The sequence below is a fragment of the Giraffa tippelskirchi genome, chromosome 1, assembly GCF_054371585.1.
Source record: "Giraffa tippelskirchi isolate mGirTip1 chromosome 1, T2T-mGirTip1v1.2.pri, whole genome shotgun sequence".
In the NCBI taxonomy this organism is placed as follows: domain Eukaryota; kingdom Metazoa; phylum Chordata; class Mammalia; order Artiodactyla; family Giraffidae; genus Giraffa; species Giraffa tippelskirchi.
In genome coordinates, this window is record NC_137275.1 from 39068072 (window position 1) to 39092147 (window position 24076).

At 38.4% G+C, this 24076-nt stretch overlaps 1 long non-coding RNA gene across 1 annotated transcript in view; it reads right to left on the minus strand.

Moving 5' to 3' along the window:
* Positions 1-202: 202 nt before the first annotated feature.
* LOC145544836 (uncharacterized) overlaps positions 203-24076 on the minus strand; it is a 190132-nt gene continuing 166258 nt past the window's right edge. Inside the window, exons 2-3 of the long non-coding RNA XR_014081660.1 lie at positions 9530-9690; positions 203-1582 (exon numbers count right to left, since the gene is read on the minus strand). This is a non-coding gene — a long non-coding RNA (uncharacterized LOC145544836). The remainder of the gene's footprint in view (positions 1583-9529; positions 9691-24076) is intronic.

Here is a 24076-nt window from a genome sequence, read left to right on the forward strand (position 1 = left end):
CTGAAAGGAAAGTGTCCTGTAGAGAAAAGAGTCTTGAGAGGAGCACTTACCTTAAGGGAGAGCGAGCCAGGCCTCCTCTCAGTGTGGGGACTACTGCAACAACTAATTAACCTGATTTCACCATGTCCTCAGTGGCTGCTAAGGTGGCGCTAGTGGTAAAGAACCCGCCTTTCAATGCAGGAGATGTAAGAGTTGCAGGTTCAGTCTCTGGGTTGGGATTCTTGCCTAGAGTATTCCCATGGACAGAGAAGTCCGGTGGGCTACAGTCCATAGAATTGCAAAAAGTCAGACATGACTGTAGTGACAGCACACACACCATGTTCTCTCCTTCCATCTCTGCCTGGGCTCACCACTGGCCTATCCTAACCTGAAGCCAGAATGCAGGTACTTGTTAACACAATCCTGGAAGGTCATTGCCCCAGGGCACACAGCAGAGTGGAGAAAAGTGGACAGTGGTTCTAAGAAATACCTAGAACAAATAGTCACAAATGGAGGCAAAATGGAACACTTTAACAGCTTTAAATTAAATTCCAACATAATTAATCCTTGGAGAAAAAATAACAACCCATTCCACTGTTCCTGCCTGGAAAATCCCATGGACAGAGGAGCCTGGCAGGCTACAGTTCACGGGGTTACAAAGAGTCAGACATGACTGAGTGACTGAGCACAATCCTTGGTTTGATTTTGTGGCATCAGACACCAGGTGAGCTTAATGACACTTCTTAAGTCAATAGAGTGTAGTCTTGGGAAATTATGGAGGTGAAAGAGGAATACTCCTAGGTACTCAGCAGAACATATTTCTATTTTCTTAATAGAGAAATAGGAAACATAAGAATATAACTGTGTACAACGTGCCATAGTGGACATTACACTGTGCATGTAGATGTCACTGTTCAAAATCAAATGGATTATCAGGAAGAAACTTGATTTTATAGTATATAGTGCTAAGTGGCTTCAGTTGTGTCTGACTCTGTGCAACCCTATGGACGCCAGGCTCCTATGTCCATGGGATTATCCAGGCAAGAATACTGGAGTGGGATGCCATGCACTCCTCCAGGGGATCTTCCTGACCCAGGGATCAAACCCACATCTCTTACATCTACCTGCGTTGGCAGGCAGGTTCTTTAACACTAGGGCCACCTGGGAAGCCCTAGATGGGCTGTACCATATGCAAATTACCAACTCTAATTTCTTGCACTGAACAATTTCAGAATCTAACTTCATTAATCACACGAGCCCTGATCACATTTTAGATATCAAAAACTCAAGTTGTAGCCTTACACAAAGAGGTGCAATATATTTTATCAAAAACAAACAAAGAGAAACAGGGCCATTGTTTTTAAGGGAATAAACCATAAAAATAGGTGGTGCATGCTAAGTAGATTCAGTTGTGTCTGAATCTGTGCGACCCTATAGATTATAGCCTGCCAGGTTCCTCTGTTCATGGGATTCTCCAGGCGAGAATACTGGGTTGCCATTCCCTCCTCCAGGGAATCTTCCTGATCCAGGGATGGAACCTGCATCTTGTCTCTTATGTCTCCTGCATTGGCTTGGCAGGTGGGTTCTTTACCAGTAGAGCCACCTGAGAAGTAGATGGAAAAAAAAAATAAGTGAATAAAATGAGCACAATTAAAGTTGAAGAAGACAAACTTTAAGGACCTTTACCAGAACATTGGTCTGTATGTCTTATTTTAAAAACGCGTCAAAAACGTATACGCTTACAAGGTTGCCAAGAGAAATATCAATAACCTCAGATATGCAAATGACACCACCCTTATGGCAGAAAGCGAAGAAGAACTAAAGAGCCTCTTGATGAAAGTGAAAGAGGAGAGTGAAAAAGTTGGCTTAAAGCTCAACGTTCAGAAAACTAAGATCACGACATCTGGTCCCATCACTTCATGGCAAATAGATGAGGCAACAGTGAAAACAGTGTCAGACTTTATTTTTGGGGGGCTCCAAAATCACTGCTGATGGTGATTGCAGCCATGAAATTAAAAGACGCTTACTCCTTGGAAGGAAGGTTATGACCAACCTAGATAGCATATTGAAAAGCAGGGACATTACTTTGCCAACAAAGGTCCATCTAGTCAATGGACCAGTAGTCATGTATGGATGTGAGAGTTGGACGGTGAAGAAAGCTGAGCGCCGGAGAATTGATGCTTTTGAACTGTGGTGTTGAAAAAGACTCTTGAGAGTCCCTTGGACTGCAAGGAGATCCAACCAGTCCATCCTAAAGGAGATCAGTCCTGGGTGTTCATTGGAAGGATTGATGTTGAAGCTGAAACTCCAATACTTTGGCCACCTCATGCGAAGAGTTGCCTCATTGGAAAAGACCCTAATGCTTGGTGAAAAAGACTCTTGAGAGTCCCTTGGACTGCAAGGAGATCCAACCAGTCCATCCTAAAGGAGATCAGTCCTGGGTGTTCATTGGAAGGATTGATGTTGAAGCTGAAACTCTAATACTTTGGCCACCTCATGCGAAGAGTTGCCTCATTGGAAAAGACCCTAATGCTGGGAAGGATTGGGGGCAGGAGGAGAAGGCGGGGACAGAGGATGAGATGGCTGGATGGCATCACCGACTCGATGGACATGGGTTTGGGTAGACTCCGGAAGTTAGTGATGGACAGGGAGGCCTGGTGTGCTGTGATTCATGGGGTCGTAAAGAGCTGGACACGACTGAGTGACTGAACTGAACTGAACTGAACTGAACTAGAAGAATTAAAACAAACTGAAGAAATGTAGGATGATAAAACATGGGGTAAAAAATGATTTCTTTAAGATAAAGTATTATTAAAATGAAATAAATGAGTAAAATCTCTGGTTTGTAACTAATCTTAAACTATTAGGAAAAGAGAGATATTATTATTGTTACTAGAACAGAGAGGGAAAACAGAATGCAATGATACCTAATAAAAATATGATTAAGACGTCAGAGAACTGGCTTATAAACTAACACCAAAGGGTACCAGTTTCTTGGTGGGAGGGAAGAAGTATTTTCTTAATACTGCAGAACAAGTGTCCATGGTTACACTACGTGGGAACCAATCCTTAAGAATCAAGACAGGTAGAACAAATAGTTTCAAAAGTTGGACTTATTTCAGAGGAGCAATTCAGAAAGATTGATGTAAAACAGTCAAAGAGTAACTGGGTGAGTTTCAAGGAGGAATAGTTACTGAAGGGTGGCGTCCCTGGTGGCTCAATGGTAAGGAATTCGCCTGCCAATGCAGGAGATGCGGGTTCTAACCCTGGGTCTGGAAGATCACTTGGAAAAGTAAATGGCAACCCACTCCAGTATTCTTGCCTGGAGAATTCCATGGACAGGGGAGCCTGGTGCGCTGTATAGTCCATGGGATTGCAAAAAAGTCTATTACAATTTAGCGACTAAACAACAAAAACAATGTAAGTTTGTCCTTAGGGAATTGCACACAAAATTTGTAGAACTTAAGACTGACACATAAGAATACAAAACATTAGCAGGAACCAAGAAGGACTTTCTAGAAATGTGTAACTTCTACACTTACAATCAGTCATAAGGCTGGCTTGAAAACCCTAGTAAAATAATGCTACAAATCAGAGGAATTTACACTAAGAAAATTAACCCCTACTAAGAAAATCTAACAAACAAATTAACAGACTGTGTTGTTAAATTTTATAGTGTCCTGTATGAATTTATTTATATTTTGTCTAATGAGTGATTTTAAGTGAATTAAGTATATAACACATGATAAATTTCAGAGGGTCAGATACTCGAATATATATTAGTGAAGAAGAAGGAAACAAAGCATGAAATGTTGGTAATTACAAGCAAGGACGTAGATAAAACCCAACTCTTCATCAAGGTTGAGACAAAATCACAAATACTGAAACTTTGGGAAATAAATGATAAACTCATACAATTTGTATTATTAAAGACATTGCTCTGGCAATTATGAACATAATAAACTCACTGGTTATTCATTGTACTTCTTGAACTTTTTAATACAACTTGTAACAGTTAATGGGTATTCAAAATAACATGACTCTTCTATTTGTTTTCCAATTACGTAAAAGTGATAACTGCCTTGCTCGTATCTTGCCCAACCACCAGGAATGGATGTTTCTAACCTGATCTCACATAATATATTCTGTAGCTTATTTCTTCTGTAATTGGTCTTCTGAATACTTGCCATTTCTATGACTATGATTCTTTTCATGTAAAGATGCTAAATGTTTTTAGATGCATTCCTTTTTTGTCATTCTGTGTTTTGAACTCGATTGAGTGACTGTGATATCATGTCAAGTTTTCTATTAAATGATAGAAAGGAATTCTTGCTCACTTTGTATTTCTAAAAAGAAAAAAAATAAGGAAAAATTGAAATAAAACTTTTGTTTCTTCTATTCCTCCTTTAGAAGACAGTTTCTGAATTCCTTAAGTATTATTGCAAAGCTAAATAATGCTCATGAAAGAGCACATCCTTTCACAGTGCCTCCTTCCAGATCTCCCTCTGTAATTGTGTGTCTTTAAAAACAAAACAAAACAAAACATCTTTTTATTTTGTAAGCCACTTTTCACCCCAGTCTCACAAATCCAGTCAACTGGGAAAATATTCCTAGCATTAACAGCTAAACTTCAATTGGTTATGCTGTAAATCTCTTTTATTTTTCAATGTATTACAATAATCTTCTTTCTTAGTCTGTTTATATAAAAAACATCTTTTATATTCAAGGATATACCTTAAACCAATCTTAGCTGGGAATATATATACTTGAGATTTACCTGTAGCTGTCTCATTTAAAAAGTTTCTCCTAATGAACTTCATATTAGCATCAGGACAGAAAATAATCCTTGATATTATGGAAGGTTTTTTGAAATTAACTCTAGTTTGTTAGGCTAAAATTCATGACAGGAGCATTACTGAATGCACTATCAAATTTAAGGCCTTGTGATATATGTATTAGATTATTTTTCCATTGCTGTGCAGCAAACATCCACAGATTTAGCAGCTTGAAACAGCTTACATGTTTTATCCTGTGGTTACTATGCAATAGACATCAGAGAACAGCTTAGTGGTGTCTTCTGCCTAGGATCGACATGGCTGCAACCAAGGGGTTACCAGGTCTCATCTGCAGTCCAGGGTCCTTTCCCCAGCTTTCATCATTCTAAGCAGAATCAATTTTCTCAGAGCTGTATATCTCCTGACACCTTTCTTCTTCTTCTCCTGCTTTAAGTTTTTATAAAGAGCTCAACTGATTAAGTCAGGCCCGCTAGGGATAATTTCCTTTTGATTCAAGTTAGTCAATTAGCCTTCTATCTACCAAAGTCCTTCACATCTGTCAAATAATGTAACATATCATAGGAGTGGAGCTTCCTTAGTGGCTCAGACAGTAAAGAATCTGCCTACAATGTGGGAGACGCAGGTTCAATCCTTGGGTTGGGAAGATCCCCTGGAGAAGGAATTGGCTATCTACTCCAGTATTCTTGTCTGGAGAATTCCATGTACAGAGAAGTCTGGTGGGCTTTAGTCCATGGGGTCACAAAGAGTCGGAAACGATGGAGCAACTAACACTTTGACTTTTCACTTTTCATCATAGGAGTGGCATTATCAAATTTACAGTTCACTTCCACACTCCAGGGGAGGGATTTCTAATCATCCCTTGATGCCCTTGGGAAATTGGTTCCAGGATTCACCAAGGATGTCAAATTACAAGATGCTCAAGTCCCATAGTCAGCCTTCCCCATTCTTAAATTCCACATCGTTGTATTCAACCAACCCAGGACCATGTATTAAGTTTGCCATCCATGGTTGGTTGAATCCTCAGTTGCAGAACATGCAGATATGGAGGGCTAGCTATATACTTATCAAAAAATATCTATATAGATGGAACCACACAGTTCAAACCCAGTGTTGTCTGAGGATCAACTGGAGAATGCATACCAGAGGATAGAGACTTTGGGACCCATCTTGGAAATCTGCCTATCACACGTATCTTGCCTACAATGGACAAAGTAACTGCAATAAATGTTTTTCAGAGTTGCAGTAAGAATTCATATCTATATACATATATATAGTAGGTTCATGCACACCCCCAATTTGAGAAATTTAGGAAAACAAGTATGCATACATTTTTGTTAGGCATATATAAGCCCAACAATACTGAATCTTTGCTTATATATCTAGTGAAAAGATATTTTTATTTTAAACTAGTGAGAAATATAGGGATGAATTATGCATGCATCTGGATCCCCTTTTTCTCACACTAGGCATTATAAACAACCAGATGTTCCCTTAAATTAACTCCTTGTTTGTCTAGTCAAGTCAAACCACCTGTATTTCAAAGATTTGTATGTTTCAATAAAGGAAAAATATTAGAGTTAAGTAATAAATTATGCTGACAAAGTAATTTAAGTATTTCCTTTTAATTTTATCTTCAATTGATGATAGAGAATATAGTAACATAAAAAGTGACCTAATGAGGAAAATAATTTTGAAGACAGAGCCAGTGGAAGATATACTCAAAATTTATCTTATGTTATCATAAATTGAATTCAGTGTACAATTATTTAACACCTGGCACATTAAAGATAATATCACTTTTCATTCATATGTTTTTTCAGGCTTACAAACTTTTTCAAAAACAGTACATTATTTTTCACAGAATAAATTAGGAATTAACTTTATTGAGACAGAAAGTTTTAAATGACCAACATTGTGTATTTTTTAAATCTTCTTACAAAAATGAAATTAGAATAATATTTTCAAAGGCTTGCTTGGTTCAAGCAATATTGTCTTTTCACTATGAGCATGTTTTTGAACTTGAAATGGATATTTCTGATAGTTAGAATTCTTAGAATCAACACGAGTTTGGTCCCAGAAAACTATTTGGTTATTTTTAATTCATGATACCCCAGACAAAATGATCACTGTGCACTGTGCAAATCAAAGTGCTGCTTAAATATATATGTCTAACTTAATGAGCTGATCCAATATTTCCTCTCATCTCCACAATTTTTTATCTTATTTGTTAAAACTTTTCAGTGAATCAAATATGTTCTAACCTGTGGAAGACAAAAAAAAATTCTGATTTGGAAGAAAAATTAGTTTCTTTAAATTCTGTTTATCCTGGTGTATTGAAAGATCATGGGTTCTGTTGTCAAATGGACTTTGGTGTGAATCACAATTTTATCATATTCTGATAGCCTTTAGAAAGTTATTTAAGTTTTCTAAGATTCAATTTAATTTTATACAAACTGAAAGATAGCAAAACCTATGTTGTTTGTCATGAGCATTACAAAAATCAATGCATATGAAAAGTCCAGCATACTATCTCGTCCCTGGTATGTGCTTGAAAAACAACCTTCTTCTCTTACTTCCTTTTCTTTCTCATTCCATTGTTACTTTCTTTTCATTTTTAATAGCTTCATTAAGATATAACTCATGTCAGAAAATTCACCTGTTTAAAGTGTGCAATTAAATAATATGTTTGTATAACCACAAAACTTGGCAATCATCACAGCTATTTAAATTTTAAACCAATTTTTCACCTCCCAAAAGTAACTCTGATAATCATTAGCAGTTATTCCTCACTGCCCCTTCCCAAAGCAGGTGCTAACTTCCTTTTTGTCTCTGTAGATCTGCCTCTTCTAGATGCTTCATATAAATGAAATCATACAATATGTGATCTTCTGTGATTGCTTTCTTTCACATAGAATAATGTTTTCAAGGTCCATCCATGTTGTAAAATGTATCAGCACTTCATTACTTCTCATGGTTGAATAATACTCACTTGTATGGTTATAGCACTTTTTTTTTAATCCACTCATCAGGTGATGAACATTTGGGTTCTATATTTGGGCTATTATGAAAACTGCTGCTAGGCAAACTCATGTACAAGTGTTTGTGTGGATATATGTTTTCATTCTTCTTGTGTATATAACAAGGAGTAAAATTCCTGGATCACATGGTAATTGTATATTTAATTTTTGTAGAAACTGTCAAACTTTTTTCCAAGTGGCTAAACCATTTTATATTCCAACCAGCAATGAATGAGAATTTTGATTTCCAACATCCTCACCAACACTTTCTATTATCTGTCTTTTTGATTGCAGCTTTCTAAGTAGGTGTCAAGGTAGTATTTCCTAGTGATTTGATTTCCATCTCCTATTTTTAATCTGGTTGTCTTTTTATACTGCATTGTAAATGCTTTTTTGTGTGTATTTTGGATTTCAATTTTTTTTCTATTATATAAATTGCATTTTCACCTTTTTTGAGGTATCATTTGTAGCAAAAGCCTTTTTAATTTTTTGAAATCTAATATATCTATGTTTTTCTTTCACTGCTTATATTTTACTTTGGTTGTTATACCTAAACAATTCCCATCTAATCTAAAGTCATGAAAGCTTACTGCAATATATTCTTCTAAGATTTTTATCATTTAGCTCTTATATTTAGGGTACAATATGATGTGAGTTAATTTTTGCACATGGTGTGAATTTGGTCCAAATTCATTTATTTGTATAGGGATATCTAGTTGTATCAATACTGTTTATTAAAAATATATTATTTCCCCATTGAAATTGAAAGTGTAGTTGCTCAGTCATGTCTGATTCTGTGATCCCATGGACTGTAGCCTTCCAGGCTCCTTTGTCCATGGAATTCTCCAGGCAAGAACACTGGAGTGGGTAGCCATATCCTTTTCCAGGGGATCTTCTTGACCCAGGGATTGAACTCAGGTCCCCTGTGTTGCAGGCAGATTCTTTACCATCTGAGTCACCAGGGAAGCTCTATTTCCCCATTATATATACTTATTTATACTGATATTCTTAGAAATCAATTAACCACAGATACATGGGTTTATTTCTATTTCATTGACCTATATGTTGGTCATGTCAGTGTCATCCAGTTTTATTTTGCTATTTCTTTATAGTGGATTTGAAAGCACAGCTCCCTGATCTTCCAATTTTGTTCTTTCTCAATGGAGTCTTGGCTATGCAAAATGAATCTAATATGTTCATTTGAATTTTAAGATCAGAAAGCCAATTTCTGCCAAGAAGCCAATTGGAATTTTGATAGGGATTGCATTGAATCTGTAGATTTATTTGGGGAGCACTGATTTCTTAATGTATTTTCAGTACAGAAATCTACATCTTTGTTAAATTTTTCCCTTAATATTTTATTCTTTTTGATGCTATAAAAGTTATTTTAATTTCATTAATTTTTACATTATTCATTGCAGCACACACAGTACCAATAATTTTTACACATTTATCTTATATATATTATACTCATAGATTAGTTCCTAAAATTTCCTTTTCTTTTTTCATTTTTGGCAGATTCTACGATTTTCTGTATGCAGGGCCATGTTATCTGCAAATAAATGTAGTTTTACTTTTCTTTTTTTCTAATCTGTATTCCTTTTATTTCTTTCTTACCTAAGCACCCTGAGTATAATTCCTTCTTTCTTTTCATTTTCTAACAAAACCTAAGTATTTGTTATATGTTACAAACTGATATAATTTCTAACCATATGAAAAATAAATAATTTTGATTACCTTGATGAAGTGCTGGGAACTGAAGACCACTGTGAAAGTGAGAAAATTCCAGGGGTGGCAGTTTTAGGGAGACCGCCACACCTCTGAGGTTTTTCACTTCCAGGAATCCAACAAGGTTCTCATGTTGAAGAATCATTTAGGACTCCTCCATGTTAGGACTCCTGCTTCAGAGGAGAGAAAAGTAATTAGAGCATTCTCCATAACAAAGCCTTACTCTTCAGTTCAGTTCAGTCACTCAGTCCTGTCTAACTCTTTGCAACCCCATGGAATGCAGCTCGCCAGGCTTCCCTGACCATCACCAACTCAACTCATGTTTAGTCAAACTCATGTCCATCGAGTCAGTGATGCCATCCAATCATCTCATCCTGTGCTGTCCCTTCTCCTGCTGCCTTCAGTCTTTCCCAGCACCAGGATCTTTTCCAATGAGTCAGTTTTTCACACCAGTGGCCAAAGTATTAGACTTTCAACTTCAGCATCAGTCCTTCCAATGAATATTTAGGACTGATTTCCTTTAGGATGGACTGGTTGTATCTCCTTGCAGTCCAAGGGACTCTCAAAAGTCTTCTCCAACACCACAGTTCAAAAGCATCAATTCTTTGGTGCTCAGCTTTCTTTATAGTTCAACTTTCACATCTATACGTGACTACTGGAAAAACCGTAGCTTTGACTAGATAGACCTTTGTTGGCAAAGTAATGTCTCTGCTTTATAAAATGCTGTCTAGGGTGGTCAAACTTTTCTTCCAAGGAGTAAGCATCTTTTAATTTCATGGCTGTGGTCACCATCTGCAGTGATTATGGAACCCCCCAATATAAAATCTGTCACTATTTCCACTGTTTCCCCATCTATTTGCCATGAAGTGATGGGACCGGATGCCATGATCTTAGTTTTCTGAATGTTGAGCTTTAAGCCAACTTTTTCACTCTCCTCTTTCACTTTCATCAAGAGGATCTTTAGTCTTTCTTTGCTTTCTGCCATAAGGGTGGTGTCATCTGCATATGTGAGGTTACTGATATTTTTCCCAGCAATCCTGATTCCAGCTTGTGCTTCATCCAGCCCAGAATTTCTCATGATGTACTCTGAATATAAGTTAAATAAGCAGGGTGACAATATACAGCCTTGACATACTCCTTTCCTTATTTGGAACCAGTCTGTTGTTCCATGTTCAGTTCTAACTGGTATTCCCATCTCTTTCAGAATTTTCCACAGTTTGTTGTGATCCACACAGTCAAAGGCTTTGGCATAGTCAATAAAGCATAAGTAAATGTTTTTTTGGAACTCTCTTGCTTTGTGATGATCCAACGGATGTTGGCAATTCGATCTCTGGTTTCTCTGCCTTTTCTAAATCCAGCTTGAACATCTGGAAGTTATTGGTTCACATACTGTTGAAGCCTGGCTTGGAGAATTTTGATCATTACTTTACTAGCCTGTGGGATGAGTGCAATAGTGCGGTAGTTTAAGAATTCTTTGGCATCTCCTTTCTTTGGGACTGGAATGAAAACTGATCTTTTGCAGTCTTGTGGCCACTGCTGAGTTTTCCAAATTTGCTGCTATACTGAGTGCAGCACTTTCACAGCATCATTTTTTTAGGATTTGAAATAGCTCAACTTGAAATACATGGACATGTTTTAGGATTTGAAACAGCTCAACTTAAACAACATGGACATGAACATGGGACAACAGACTGGTTCCAAATAGGAAAAGGAGTATGTCAAGGCTATATATTGTCACCCTGCTTATTTAACTTATATGTAGAGTACATCATGAGAAACACTGGGCTGGAAGAAACACAAGCTGGAATCAAGATTGCCAGGAGAAATATCAATAACCTCAGATATGCAGATGACACCACCCTTATGGCAGAAAGCAAAGAAGAACTAAAGAGCCTCTTGATGAAAGTGAAAGTGGAGAGTGAAAAAGTTGGCTTAAAGGTCAACATTCAGAAAACTAAGATCATGGCATCTGGGCCCATCACTTCATGGCAAATAGATGAGGAAACAGTGGAAACAGTGTCAGACTTTATTTTGGGGGGCTCTAAAATCACTGCTGATGGTGATTGCAGCCATAAAATTAAAAGATGCTTGCTCCTTGGAAGGAAAGTTATGACCAACCTAGATAGCATATTTAAAAGCAGAGACATTACTCTGCCAACAAAGGTCCGTCTAGTCAAGGCTATGGTTTTTCCAGTAGTCATGTATGGATGTGAGAGTTGGACGGTGAAGAAAGCTGAGCACTGGAGAATTGATGTTTTTGAACTGTGGTGATGGAGAAGACTCTTGAGAGTCCCTTGGACTGCAAGAAGATCCAACCAGTCCATCCTAAAGGAGATCAGTCCTGGGTGTTCATTGGAAGGACTGATGTTGAAGCTGAAATTCCAATACTTTGGCCACCTCATGTGAAGAGCTGACTCACTGGAAAAGACCCTAGTGCTGGGAAGGATTGGGGGCAGGAGGAGAAGGGTATGACAGAGGATGAGATGGCTGGATGGCATTACCAACTCGATGGACATGGGTTTGGGTAGACTCCGGGAGTTGGTGATGGACAGGGAGCCCAGGCGTGCTGCGATTCAAGGGGTCGCAAAGAGTCGGACACGACTGAGTGACTGAACTGAACTGAAGTGAACTTGAATTCCATCACCTCCACTAGCTTTTTTTCGTAGTGATGCTTTCTAAGGTCCACTTGACTTCTCATTCCAGGATGTCTAGCTCTAGAATTTACCAGAACCTTCTCCAAACTGGTGAAAGCACATTTCTACTACCCCACCCTGTCTGTCCTCCCTTTCTCACCTAAAGGTGTGAGAACCCTAAATACTTATGGAAGTCTTTAGAAGTACTTGTGAAAGTTTCAGCCCAAGGACACAGGCCAGTCAAAAGACTAAGATTTAACCATTGTTATTCTTTTCCTACGCAATACCCTACCACCAACCAACAGGTCTCCACTAAAATAACAACGGAATACAAATGTAAGATCTGCAAGACACACACTGAGGAAGCATACTCAGGGAAGCTCAAGGTCAAAAAGGAAGACAAACACAAGGATATAAGAGAAAGCTATGGTTTTTCCAGTAGTCACCTATGGATATTAGAGTTGGCCTCTAAAGAAAGCTGAGCATGGAAGAATTAATGCTTTTGAACTGTGGTGTTGGAGAAGACTCTTCAGAGTCCCTTGGACTGCAAGGAGATCCAACCAGTCTGTCCTGAAGGAAATCAGTCCTAAATATTCATTGGAAGGACTGATGCTGAAGCTGAAAGTCCATACTTTGGCCACCTGATGTGAGAAACTAATTCATTGAAAAAGACAATGATGCTTGGAAAGATTGAAGGTGGGAAGAGAAGGGGATGACATAGGATGAGACGGTTGGATGGCATCACTGACTCAATGGACATGAGTTTGAGTAAGCTTCATGAGTTGGTGATGGACAGGGAGACCTGGTGTGCTGCAGTCCATGGGGTCACAAAGAGTCTGAGCAACTGAACTGAACTGAAGAGAAATCTGAATTTACAGTCACTTATATCCCAGACCCCTAGCAAGAGTAACATAAATCTTCAAACTAGGCCTTTTTACCTAAGATCTTTTACCTGATAGAATATTTTCTACACAGCATTTTTTATCAGAAAAATGCACATGTCAAAACCTAAGAAAAATCATGGTCTTAAGAGATAAAACAAGCATCAGAATGACATAAGATAGTACATGAATGCTGGAATTGTCATGGAGGAAATTTAAAATAACTATGATTCATAGGTTAAGAACTTTGATGGGAAAAGTAGACGACATGTAAAAACAGATCATAATATAAGCAGAGAGTTTGCAACTCTAATGAAGAATCAAAAGAAATGTTAGAAACAAAAAACACTGCAACTTGAGTAGACTTCAGTGGTTAAGAATCCACTTGTCAATACAAGAGACACAAGAGACATGGGCTTGATCCCTGGGTCGGGAAGATCCCCTGAAGAATGTCATGGCAACACACTCCAGTATTCTTGTCTGGAGAATACCATGGAAAGAGGAGTCTGGTGGGCTACAGTCCACGGGGTCACAAAGAGTCAGACACAACTGAGTGACTGAGCACATATGCATGTATCCTGTAGACCAAACACAGAATAGGAAAGAATCAGTGAGTCTGTCAATAGAAATTTCACAAACTGAAATGCAAAGAGAAAAACAAAACACTAAGAACTAAGAATAGAGGTATTCAAAGAGACACAGAAACCAACTGAAAAATCTCCCAAAGGCTAAAGCTGGAATATTTCAAACAATAAGTAATTGACCACATGTGTTAAGTGTCTTCAGCTGTGTTTGACTCCCTGCGATCCTCTGGACTGTAGCCCACTGGGCTCTTCTGTCCATGGGATTCTCCAGGCAATACTACAGGAGTGGGTCATGATGTCCTTCTCCAGGGGATCTTCCTGACCCAAGGATCGAACCTGGGTCTCCTTCATTGCAGGTAGATTCTCAACCATCTGAGCCATGAAGGAAGCCCTAATTGAACATATACAGGATTGGAACCCAAAGTATAAAATCAATGCTTCCATAGTTACTGGTTAATATAAACAAATGTTTGAAAAAAATCTTCAAGTAAAGGATGGAGCATAAGTGCTCACTCTTTAAATGTGTATTCTGCAAAGTGACTTCCTTCCAAAGAGAAAAATATGCAAAGTGAGATTAAAAGAGATTAATTTAAAGAGATTAAGTTAAAAGATTGACTTTAGTGGGGAAACCTGATAAAAACTGCCTTGGTCATGTGATCAAAGTTTATTTGTTTCTGACTGCTCCATACTAAGTTAACACAAATTTAGCAATGTAAATAAAAGCACATACACTTATTTTATCTCAGTTTTCCTGAGTCAAGTGTCTGGGCATGATTTAGCTAGACTTTTAGGACTTAGCTTCTTATTAGGTCTCATCAGGGAACAGAAATCTTACACAACTTTCTTGGAATGTTGTCTACTGCGGATGTTAAACAAAAAAAAAGCAAACAAAAATCCCAAGCATATTATTTATGTCCTTTAGGGCTCTACTCACACTGTATTTACTCCATGGGTTCTTATATTAAGCACCACATCATTTATGTGGCTCTCAGTACTTAGCAGGTCTGCTGCTGCTGCTACTGCTAAGTTGCTTCAGTTGTGTCTGACTCTGTGCGACCCCATAGATGGCAGCCCACCAGGCTTCCCTGTCCCTGGGATTCTCCAGGCAAGAACACTGGAGTGGGTTGCCATTTCCTTCTCCAGTGCATGAAAGTGAAAAGTGAAAGGGAAGTTGCTCAGTCATGTCCGACTCTTAGCGACCCCATGGACTGCAGCCTACCAGGCTCCTCCATCCATGGGATTTTCCAGGCAAGAGTACTGGAGTGGGTTGCCAGTGCCTTCTCCAACTTAGCAGGTCAGAAGTATCAAATTCACAAAAGGGAGAAATATAATATGAAAATATTATGAGGTGATGAATGCAGCATGGGAGAATGAAATAAAATCAGTTTCAGGAATCCAAACAGGGAGCTACTCTGGGCATTCAGTGGTATGTGTCAACAGCATTTGGGATTAAATCTGCTCATTAGGGCTTCCCTGGTGGCTCAGATGGTAAAGAATCCACCTGCAATGCAGGACACCTTCGTTTTATCCCTGGGTCAGTAAGATCCCCTGAAGAAGGGAATGGCAACTCAGTCCATTATTGATGCCTGGAGAATCCTATGGACAGAGGAGACTGGCGGGATACAGTCAATGAGGTCATAAAAAGTTGGACATGGCTGAGAAACTAAGCACATTTTAGGATAGGTCTAAACTTTCTGTTAGGTAGGGACTTCTAGGTGGGCTTCAATGATCCGGTATGGCAGATTATGGGATGATGGAACTTGATTGGTTGATAGATAGATATTAATTAATGCATGTGATGAATTGTAATAATTGTAAATCGATGGAAAAATTATAAAATAAAAGCTAAACTGTTTCTGTTACAACCTCTTAAAATGAAACTACTCTTAACATTTACTTACTAAATTCTTGCTATGTACTATCAAATAAAATACTCATTAGCCACAAAAGAGCATCCTGAGGTAGCTTTTCTTATTCATACTTTAAACGTAAGGCTATTGAGTTTTAGGGTATTTACTTCACCCATTCAAGCTAGTCACCTGGGTGCCCTGTCTCAATACAAGCCATCTCTTTCCTGCAACAGACCCATCTCTCTTTGAGGGGGCATAATGTTACACAATTGAGATGTCAATGCACAAAAGCATCATAGGTGTCTCTCCTATTATAGACCAAGAAGAGCAGCTAGGCAATGTTGATAGCACAAGCAGACTGATTATAACTAATTATGAAGCTGACGCTTGTTCTTTTGAATGCCTTAACTAAGTGCTTCTAGTTTTCTAACTGAAGTGTGAAGGGGCCACGTGTTTTCATTCTTAACACTAGCTCTTTTTCACCTTCTTAGTCATAGCTTTTAAAATTTTTGCTCTTTAAGAGGCTTGTTTCTGATTTCATGTATTTGTTTTTAAATAATTCCAAATCTCTAAAATAAGACTAGATGGTGATATTTTTAGGGTGGCAGAACAGTATAAAATATTGAGAGTTGACAAAACTAATTCTAAATGTAATACAAGTGGTAGACATATATATTAAATTTTCCCAAATATCTTACATTTATTAAGGTAGACTCTTAAGAGAATTTAGTTGACAAAGGATATAATTGGAAGACAGAGTAAGATTTAAAATTTATGCATTAACGTTAATTTTTTTGCATTTATTGAAATGACAGAAAGTACTTAGAGATGTATCCTGGAATAATAACAATACATAATTGGTTGCAAACCACTCCACCAAAAGATTGGACCATCTTATTTCCTTCAGTTCCCTAAGGAGTACTTAAGAACATGGTCTTTGTTTTCAGAGTTGGAGTCTAGTTTCAACTCCATCCTCTGTAGCTATATCACCTTGAAGTCACCTTGGGAATCTTCTTTTTTAACCTCAAACTCCAAAGAGCTTCAATTTCCTTATCTGTAAAATCTGAATATCAGTAATGATTAATAAATTTGTGGCAAAGAATTATAAAACAAAAGTACATATAAATTTCACATTACAGATCAAACTGGAAGATAGGGTTTTGGTTTACTTATTTTGTTTCAGAAAATGGAGAAGGAAGAATAAGAGGAGGAAGGAGAAGAAAGAGGTCTATCAGTCCTGATATTTTGAGTTCAAAGACTATGGCAAATGACCACTAGTACTAATATTTTCCTGTGTATATGCAGATATACTGTGCTTAGTCACTCAGTCATGTCTGACTCTTTGCAACCCCGAGGATGGCAGGCTCCTCTGTCCATGGAGATTCACCAGGTAAGAATACTGGAGTGGGTTGCCATGCCCTCCTCCAGGGGATCTTCCCAACCTAGGGATCAAACCCAGGTCTCCCACATTGTAGGCAGATTCTTTACCAACTGAGCCACCTGGGAAGCCCCTAAATACTGGAGTGGGTCTCCTGCATTATAGGGGGATTCTTTAACAGCTGAGCTCCTGCATTGCAGGCAGATTCTTTACCAGCTGAGCTACCAGGGAAGACTCTATAGGCAGATACAGCACATTAAAACACTCACTCTTCTTAAGTATGATATGTTATGTTCAGAATGGAATTACAGGACTATCCAAGAATTAGTTGTTCACGGGGAAGCTCCCAAGTACCTAATGCCTAATCAAAATGACTTGACTATTCAGATCCTATCTCTCCACTGAGCTTTGTTTCTGTCCCTTCACAGTTGAAGGGCTTTAAATTTATCTTCCCAAGGCTTTCAGAATGAGGTGATTTGATTACTTTAGCTTAATGGAGCTGAAACAACCAAGTAACTAAGAGGGTTAATTAATTTGCTTAGAATCCAAGTTTTAGTTTTGAATTGAGTATAAGGGAAATAAGCATCAAAGATAAACTGCTTGATCAGCATAGGACAATTTTAAGAGTGCTACGATTTAGATTATAAACCTGTTACGACTGTGTTAGTTTGTAGCAATCTCTAAACCCAGTTGTGTAGTAATAAGCCTTAATTGTATGCCTGAATGCATAATCTGTAGTCAGTGATTGACTAGAAATATGTTGTCAGTTATATGCATTCTTATCTTTTATCATAGGAACTTTGGCCATTTACTTGTTGAATCTATATTTTACAACTTATGGTTTTAAAATTCCTCCATCAGCCTCTGTGAGTCTTATCAGAATTTTACAAACATTTCTATAAGAAGTAATCTCAGTTAGTTGGATATTTACATCAAGTACAAATTGTCACTTGCTGTGGGCACTTGTCATCTGCCTCTACAAGGATTAAATCATGTGTTGCTGACCCTAAACACTCCCTGAAGTGAGCTCAGGGTGGAGGTTAGAAATGAGGTACTTTGCTCTGAGAACAAGCAGAACTGATAGAACAAGTCTTCAGAGAGTTAGATGTTTTCAGGAGCTGATTTTATGAGCCCAATCCTTGTATCTTCACATATCTAGAAAAGCACTCAAACTTCATGGTGACACCAGCTTCTTGCAAGTAACAGAAAACTTTTGCAAACATAGGTGCTTGATTGCATGAACTCCCCTTTCACCAAAGTCACATATATTGACTTTCCCCACCTACCTCTTTGGGGAAGTTTCTCAAGGCTATTTGAGGTGATATCTCCCAGGCTATAGTCCTCATTTTGTCCCAATAAAACTTAATTTGCACACTCACATTGTGCAATTTTTGTCAGTCAACACTTAAAATAGACTTGCAATGGAAAATAATAAAGCTAAGCAAAATTTATTCAGTAAATATTCAAGAAGTCCATTAAATAATTTTAAGTTGTATACTTTATCCCAATGTTCTACCTCCTCTGAGATATGGTGTGAAAACTGGAACAGTTCTTTGCCCACTGATATATCTTGGGATTAATAACAGCAGCACAGTTCAGTTCAGTTGCTCAGTCATGTGGGACTGTTTGCGACCCCAGGAACCGTAGCACAGCAGGCCTCCCTGTCCATCCCCGACTCCCGGAGCCCACCCAAACCCATGTCCATCGAGTCGGTGATGCCATCTAGCCATCTCATCCTCTGTTGTCCCCTTCTCCTCCTGCCTTCATCCTTTCCCAGCATCAGGGTCTTTTCAAATGAATCAGCTCTTCGCATCAGGTGGCCAAAGTATTGGAGTTTCAGCTTCAACATCAGTCCTTCCAGTGAACACCCAGGACTGATCTCCTTTAGGATGGACTGGTTAGATCTCCTTGCAGTCCAAGGGACTCTCAAGAGTCTTCTCCAACACCACAGTTCAAAAGCAACAATTCTTTGGCTATCAGCTTTCTTTACACTCCAACTCTCACATCCATAAATGACCACTGGAAAAACCATAGCCTTGACGAGACAGATCTTTGTTGGAAAAGTAATGTCTCTGCTTTTTAATATGCTGTTTAGGTTGGTCATAGCTTTCCTTCCAAGGAGTAAGCGTCTTTTAATTTCATGGCTGCAATCACCATCTGAAGTGATTTTGGAGCCCAGAAAAATAAAGTCAGCCACTGTTTCCCCATCTATTTGCCATGAAGTGATGGGATCAGATGTCATGATCTTAGTTTTCTCAATGTTGAGCTTTAAGCCAACTTTTTCACTCTCCTCCTTCACTTTCATCAAGAGGCTCTTTAGTTCTTCTTCACTTTCTGCCATAAGGGTGGTGTCATCTGCATATCTGGGCTTACTGATATTTCTCCCGGCAATCTTGATTCCAGCTCGTGCTTCCTCCAGCTCAGCATTTCTCATGATGTACTCTGCATACAAGTTAAATAAGCAGGGTGAAAATATACAGCTTTGACATACTCCTTTTCCTATTTGGAACCAGTGTGTTGTTCCATGTCCAGTTCTAACTGTTGTTTCCTGACCTGCAAACAATTTCTCAAGAGGCAGGTCAGGTGGTCTGGTATTCCAATCTCTTTCAGAATTGTCCACAGTTTATTGTGATCCACACAGTCAAAGGCTTTGGCATAGTCAATAAAGCAGAAATAGGTGTTTTTCTGGAACTCTCTTGTTTTTTCGATGATCCAGCAGATGTTGGCAATTTGATATCTGGTTCCTCTGCCTTTTCTAAAACCAACTTGAATATCTGGAAGTTCATGGTTCACGTATTGCTGAAGCCTGGCTTGGAGAATTTTAAGCACTACTTTACTAGTGTGTGAGATGAGTGCAATTGTGCAGTAGTTTGAGCATTCTTTGGCATTGCCTTCCTTTGGGATTGGAATGAAAACTGACCTTTTCCAGTCCTGTGGCCACTGCTGAGTTTTCCAAATTTGCTGGCATATTGAGTGTAGCACTTTCACGGCATCATCTTTCAGGATTTGAAAGAGCTCAACTGGAATTCCATCACCTCCACGAGCTTTGTTGGTTGTGATGCTTTCTAAGGCCCACTTGACTTCACATTCCAGGATGTCTGGCTCTAGGTGAGTGATCACACCATTGTGATTATCTGAGTCGTGAAGATCTTTTTTGTATAATTCTTCTGTGTATTCTTGCCACCTCTTCTTAATATCTTCTGCTTCTGTTAGGTCCCTACCATTTCTGTCCTTTATTGAGCCCATCTTTGCACAAAATGTTCCCTTGGTATCTCTAATTTTCTTGAAGAGATCTCTAGTCTTTCCCATTCTATTGTTTTCCTCTATTTCTTTGCACTGATCTCTGAGGAAGGCTTTCTTATCTCTCCTTGCTCTTCTTTGGAACTCTGCATTCAAATGGGTATATCTTTCCTTTTCTCCTTTGCTTTTCAGTTCCCTTCTGTTCACAGCTATTTGTATGGCCTCCTTCGACAGCCATTTTGTTTTTTTGCATTTCTTTTTGTTGGGGAATGCTGCTAATAATGATAATAATTGCTTGGGGAATTGTGCTTATAGTAGCACAATTAGACATTAAATGAAACTTAATATACTGCAGAGTGAAGATACAACATCACCTATGACATATTCTTGACAAAACATTTACCTTGAATCTAACCAGCTTGTTAGATCTAACCTCCAACTGAATTAAATACAAGAGAATAAGAACACTTTAAAAGACATGAGATATCAATCAGACAAATTCAGAAGGTGGGACTCTCAACAGGAAAAATTGATTTCTTTCTTCATTAAGCTTAATCATAAAAAAATGAGGTACTGTTTATATCAAAGGGGTTTCAGTGACATAATAGTCAAATGCAATGTATAGATTTTGTCAGATATTGATTTGAACAAGTAACCTGTGAAAGATATTTTAAGAAAATCTGGAGGAATAAGAATATTCACTGGGAGTTAGATGATACCAAAGAACTATTATTTTCTTAAATGTTATTTTGATTAATTTATACAGGAGAATGTCTTTTATTTTTCATATTCTTATTAAAGTATTTTGGAGTAGATAACATAAGATTATTTTCAAATGTTAGAGTGAGAATCATTTAACATTTACCACTAGCACTTTCCAGGTGGTGCTAGTGGTATAGAACCCACCTACCAATGCAGGAGACATAAAAGTCACAGGTTCAAGCCCTGGGTCAGGAAGATCCCCTGGAGGAGGGCATGGCAACCCACTCCAGTATTCTTGCCTAGAGAATCCTATAGACAAAGAAGCCTGGCAGGCTATAGTCTGTGGGTTTGCAAAGAGTCAGACACAACTGAAGTGACTTGGCACACCGAGTAAAAAAGATGAAATAAATATAAAATATATTGACAATTTGTTAGATTGGTGATGGGAATTCAGTGTCCAACATAATTCCCTTCTATATTTCCATATGTTTGAATTAATTAAAAAGTAATATGAAGGTAGAGTATACCCAATAATAAGTTATATATGAAAAAATAGTTTAGCCAACAACTATTCATTAACTATCCATGTACCATGTGCTGGGTTCCATGCTATCCATGGGGGTTGTACAGTGAACAGGTATGATTCAGTGCTTGCTGTCATGGGACTTAGTGTATAAAAGGGATTATAGACACCGCCCAAGTAATTATAAGGGGTCTGAATAAAATGTCAGCTACTATAAATGAGTGTAACAGTTAAATCTGCCTTATCTAGAGGGAAATTAAAAATTCCAGGAGGAGATGCCTTAGGAAGAGCTTGCAAGAGCAGACAAAGGAGCTGTGGGTGGTAGACAGACTTAATGCTTCTAGGAAAACCCCCTGTTTAAAAAAGTATATATTTAAAAGCATGCTTCATTAAAAAATACAGAGAAATATGGTATGGTGGTAAAAACAAGGGAGAGAATGAGAGAAATGAGACAAGATTAAAACATTAAACAACAGCTGAGATACTTATAAGTTAGTTTAAGGGTCTGATTGTTTAATTGTGAGAAAAGCAGAAAATTAAACATAAAGTAGAATTGAATGATTATGTCAGAGATCTCATTCTTGCTCAAATGAAGAGAATGGAATAAGAGTTGGCAGATGTGACTTTGACAGGAGAGTCAGAAAAACACTGTAGGCATCAAGAGATGATGGTGTTTCATGAAGTGAAGAGGTTTAGAAATGCTTCCAGGGTTCACACTTCTGGGGGCTGAACTTGGAGTGCTTTCCTTGTAATGTTCTTTACAAGTCTCCCTCTGGTGGTAGGTTTGGCCAGGATGGCAGTTCCATTCAAGAAGGGGAACCCGAGCTTAGCTCATGACCTACTGTGAGCCCTGGGACTCACAGTGCCTTCAGGACTCTTTCAAATATTGATTCTCTACACTAAAAGGGTGGACAATAAGTGGTGCTGGGAAAACTGGAGAGCTACATGTGAAAGAATGAAATTAGACTACTCCCTAATACTACACACAAACATACACTCAAAATGGACTAAAGACCTAAATGTAAGACTCAAAACTATAAAGCTCTTAGAGGAAAACAGGCAGAATATTCTTTGACATAAATTGCAGCAAGATCTCTTTGGACCCACCTCCTAGAATAATGAACATAAAAACAAAGATAAACAAATGGGACCTAATGAAATTTAAAAACTTTTGCACAGCAAAGAAAACCAGGAACAATATAGAAGACAACCCACAGTATGGGAGAAAATATTTGCAAACAAAGCAACTGACAAGGGATTAATCTCCAAAATATACAAACAGCTCATGGAGCTCAATATCAAAAAAACAAACAATCTTCCCTACCGAGGGATCAAACTCTGGTCTCCTGCATTGTAGGCAGATCCTTTACCATATGAGCTATCAGGGAAGTCTGAAAGATGTTTAACATCACTGATTATTACAGAAATTCAAATCAAAACTGCAATGAGGTATCACTCACAGTAGTCAGAGTGGCCATCACCAAAAACTCTACAAACAACAAATGCTGGAGAGGGTATGGAGAAAAGGAACCCTCTCACACTGTTGGTGGGATTATAAATTGATAAAAGTCACTATAGAGAACAGTATGGAGGTTCCTTAAAAAACTAAAAATAGACTTCCCAGATGACCTAGCACTCCCACTCTTGGGCATTCTAAATTGCTTCAGTCAAGTCCAACTTTTTGCAACCCTATGGACTATAATTCACCAGGCTCCTCTGTCCATGGAATTCTTCAAGCAAAAATACTGGAGTGGGTTGCCATGCCCTCCTCCAGAGGATCTTCCCCACCCAGGGATCAAACCTGCATTTCTTACATCTCCTCTCCTGCATTGGCAGATGGGTTCTTTACCACTTAGTGCCACCTGGGAAGCCCACTTTTGGACATATACCCTGGTAAAACTACAATTAAAAAAAAAAATACATGCAATGTTGGTGTCCATTGCAGCACTATTTACAATAGCCAGGACACAGAGGCAACCTATATGTCTGTCAACAGAGGAATGGATGCATGTATAGAATGGAATGTTACTCAGCTATAAAAAGGAATGAATTAGTGTCATTTGCAGAGATTTGTGTGTACCAAGAGATTGTCATAGAGAGTGAAGTAAGTCAGAAAGAGAAAAACAAATATTGTATGCTGCTACTGCTACTGCTGCTAAGTCGCTTCAGTCATGTCCGACTCTGTGCAACCCCATAGATGGCAACCCACCAGGCTCCGCCGTCCCTGGGATTCTCCAGGCAAGAACACTGGAGTGGGTTGCCATTTCCTTCTCCAGAGGATCTTCCTCACCCAGGGATCAAACCTGCATCTCTCACATCTCCTCTCCTGCATTGGCAGATGGGTTCTTTACCACTTAGTGCCACCTGGGAAGCCCATTCTTGGACATATACCCTGGTAAAACCACAATTCAAATTCAACCACAAATATTGTATAATATTGCTTATATGTGGAATCTAGAAAAATGATACCAATGAACTTATTTACAAGGCAGAAACTGAGACACATATATCTAGAGAACAAACATATGGATATCAAAGGAGGACGTGGGGGTGGGATGAATTGGGAGATTGGGATTGACATATACACACTATTATGAACAAAATACATAACTAATGAGAACCTACTGTATAGCACAGGGAACTCTACTCAATGCTCTCTGTGGTACCTAAATGGGGATGAAATCCAGAAAAGAAGGGATATATGTTTATGTATAGCTAATTCACTTTGTTATATAGTAGAAACTAACAGAACTTTGTGAAGAACC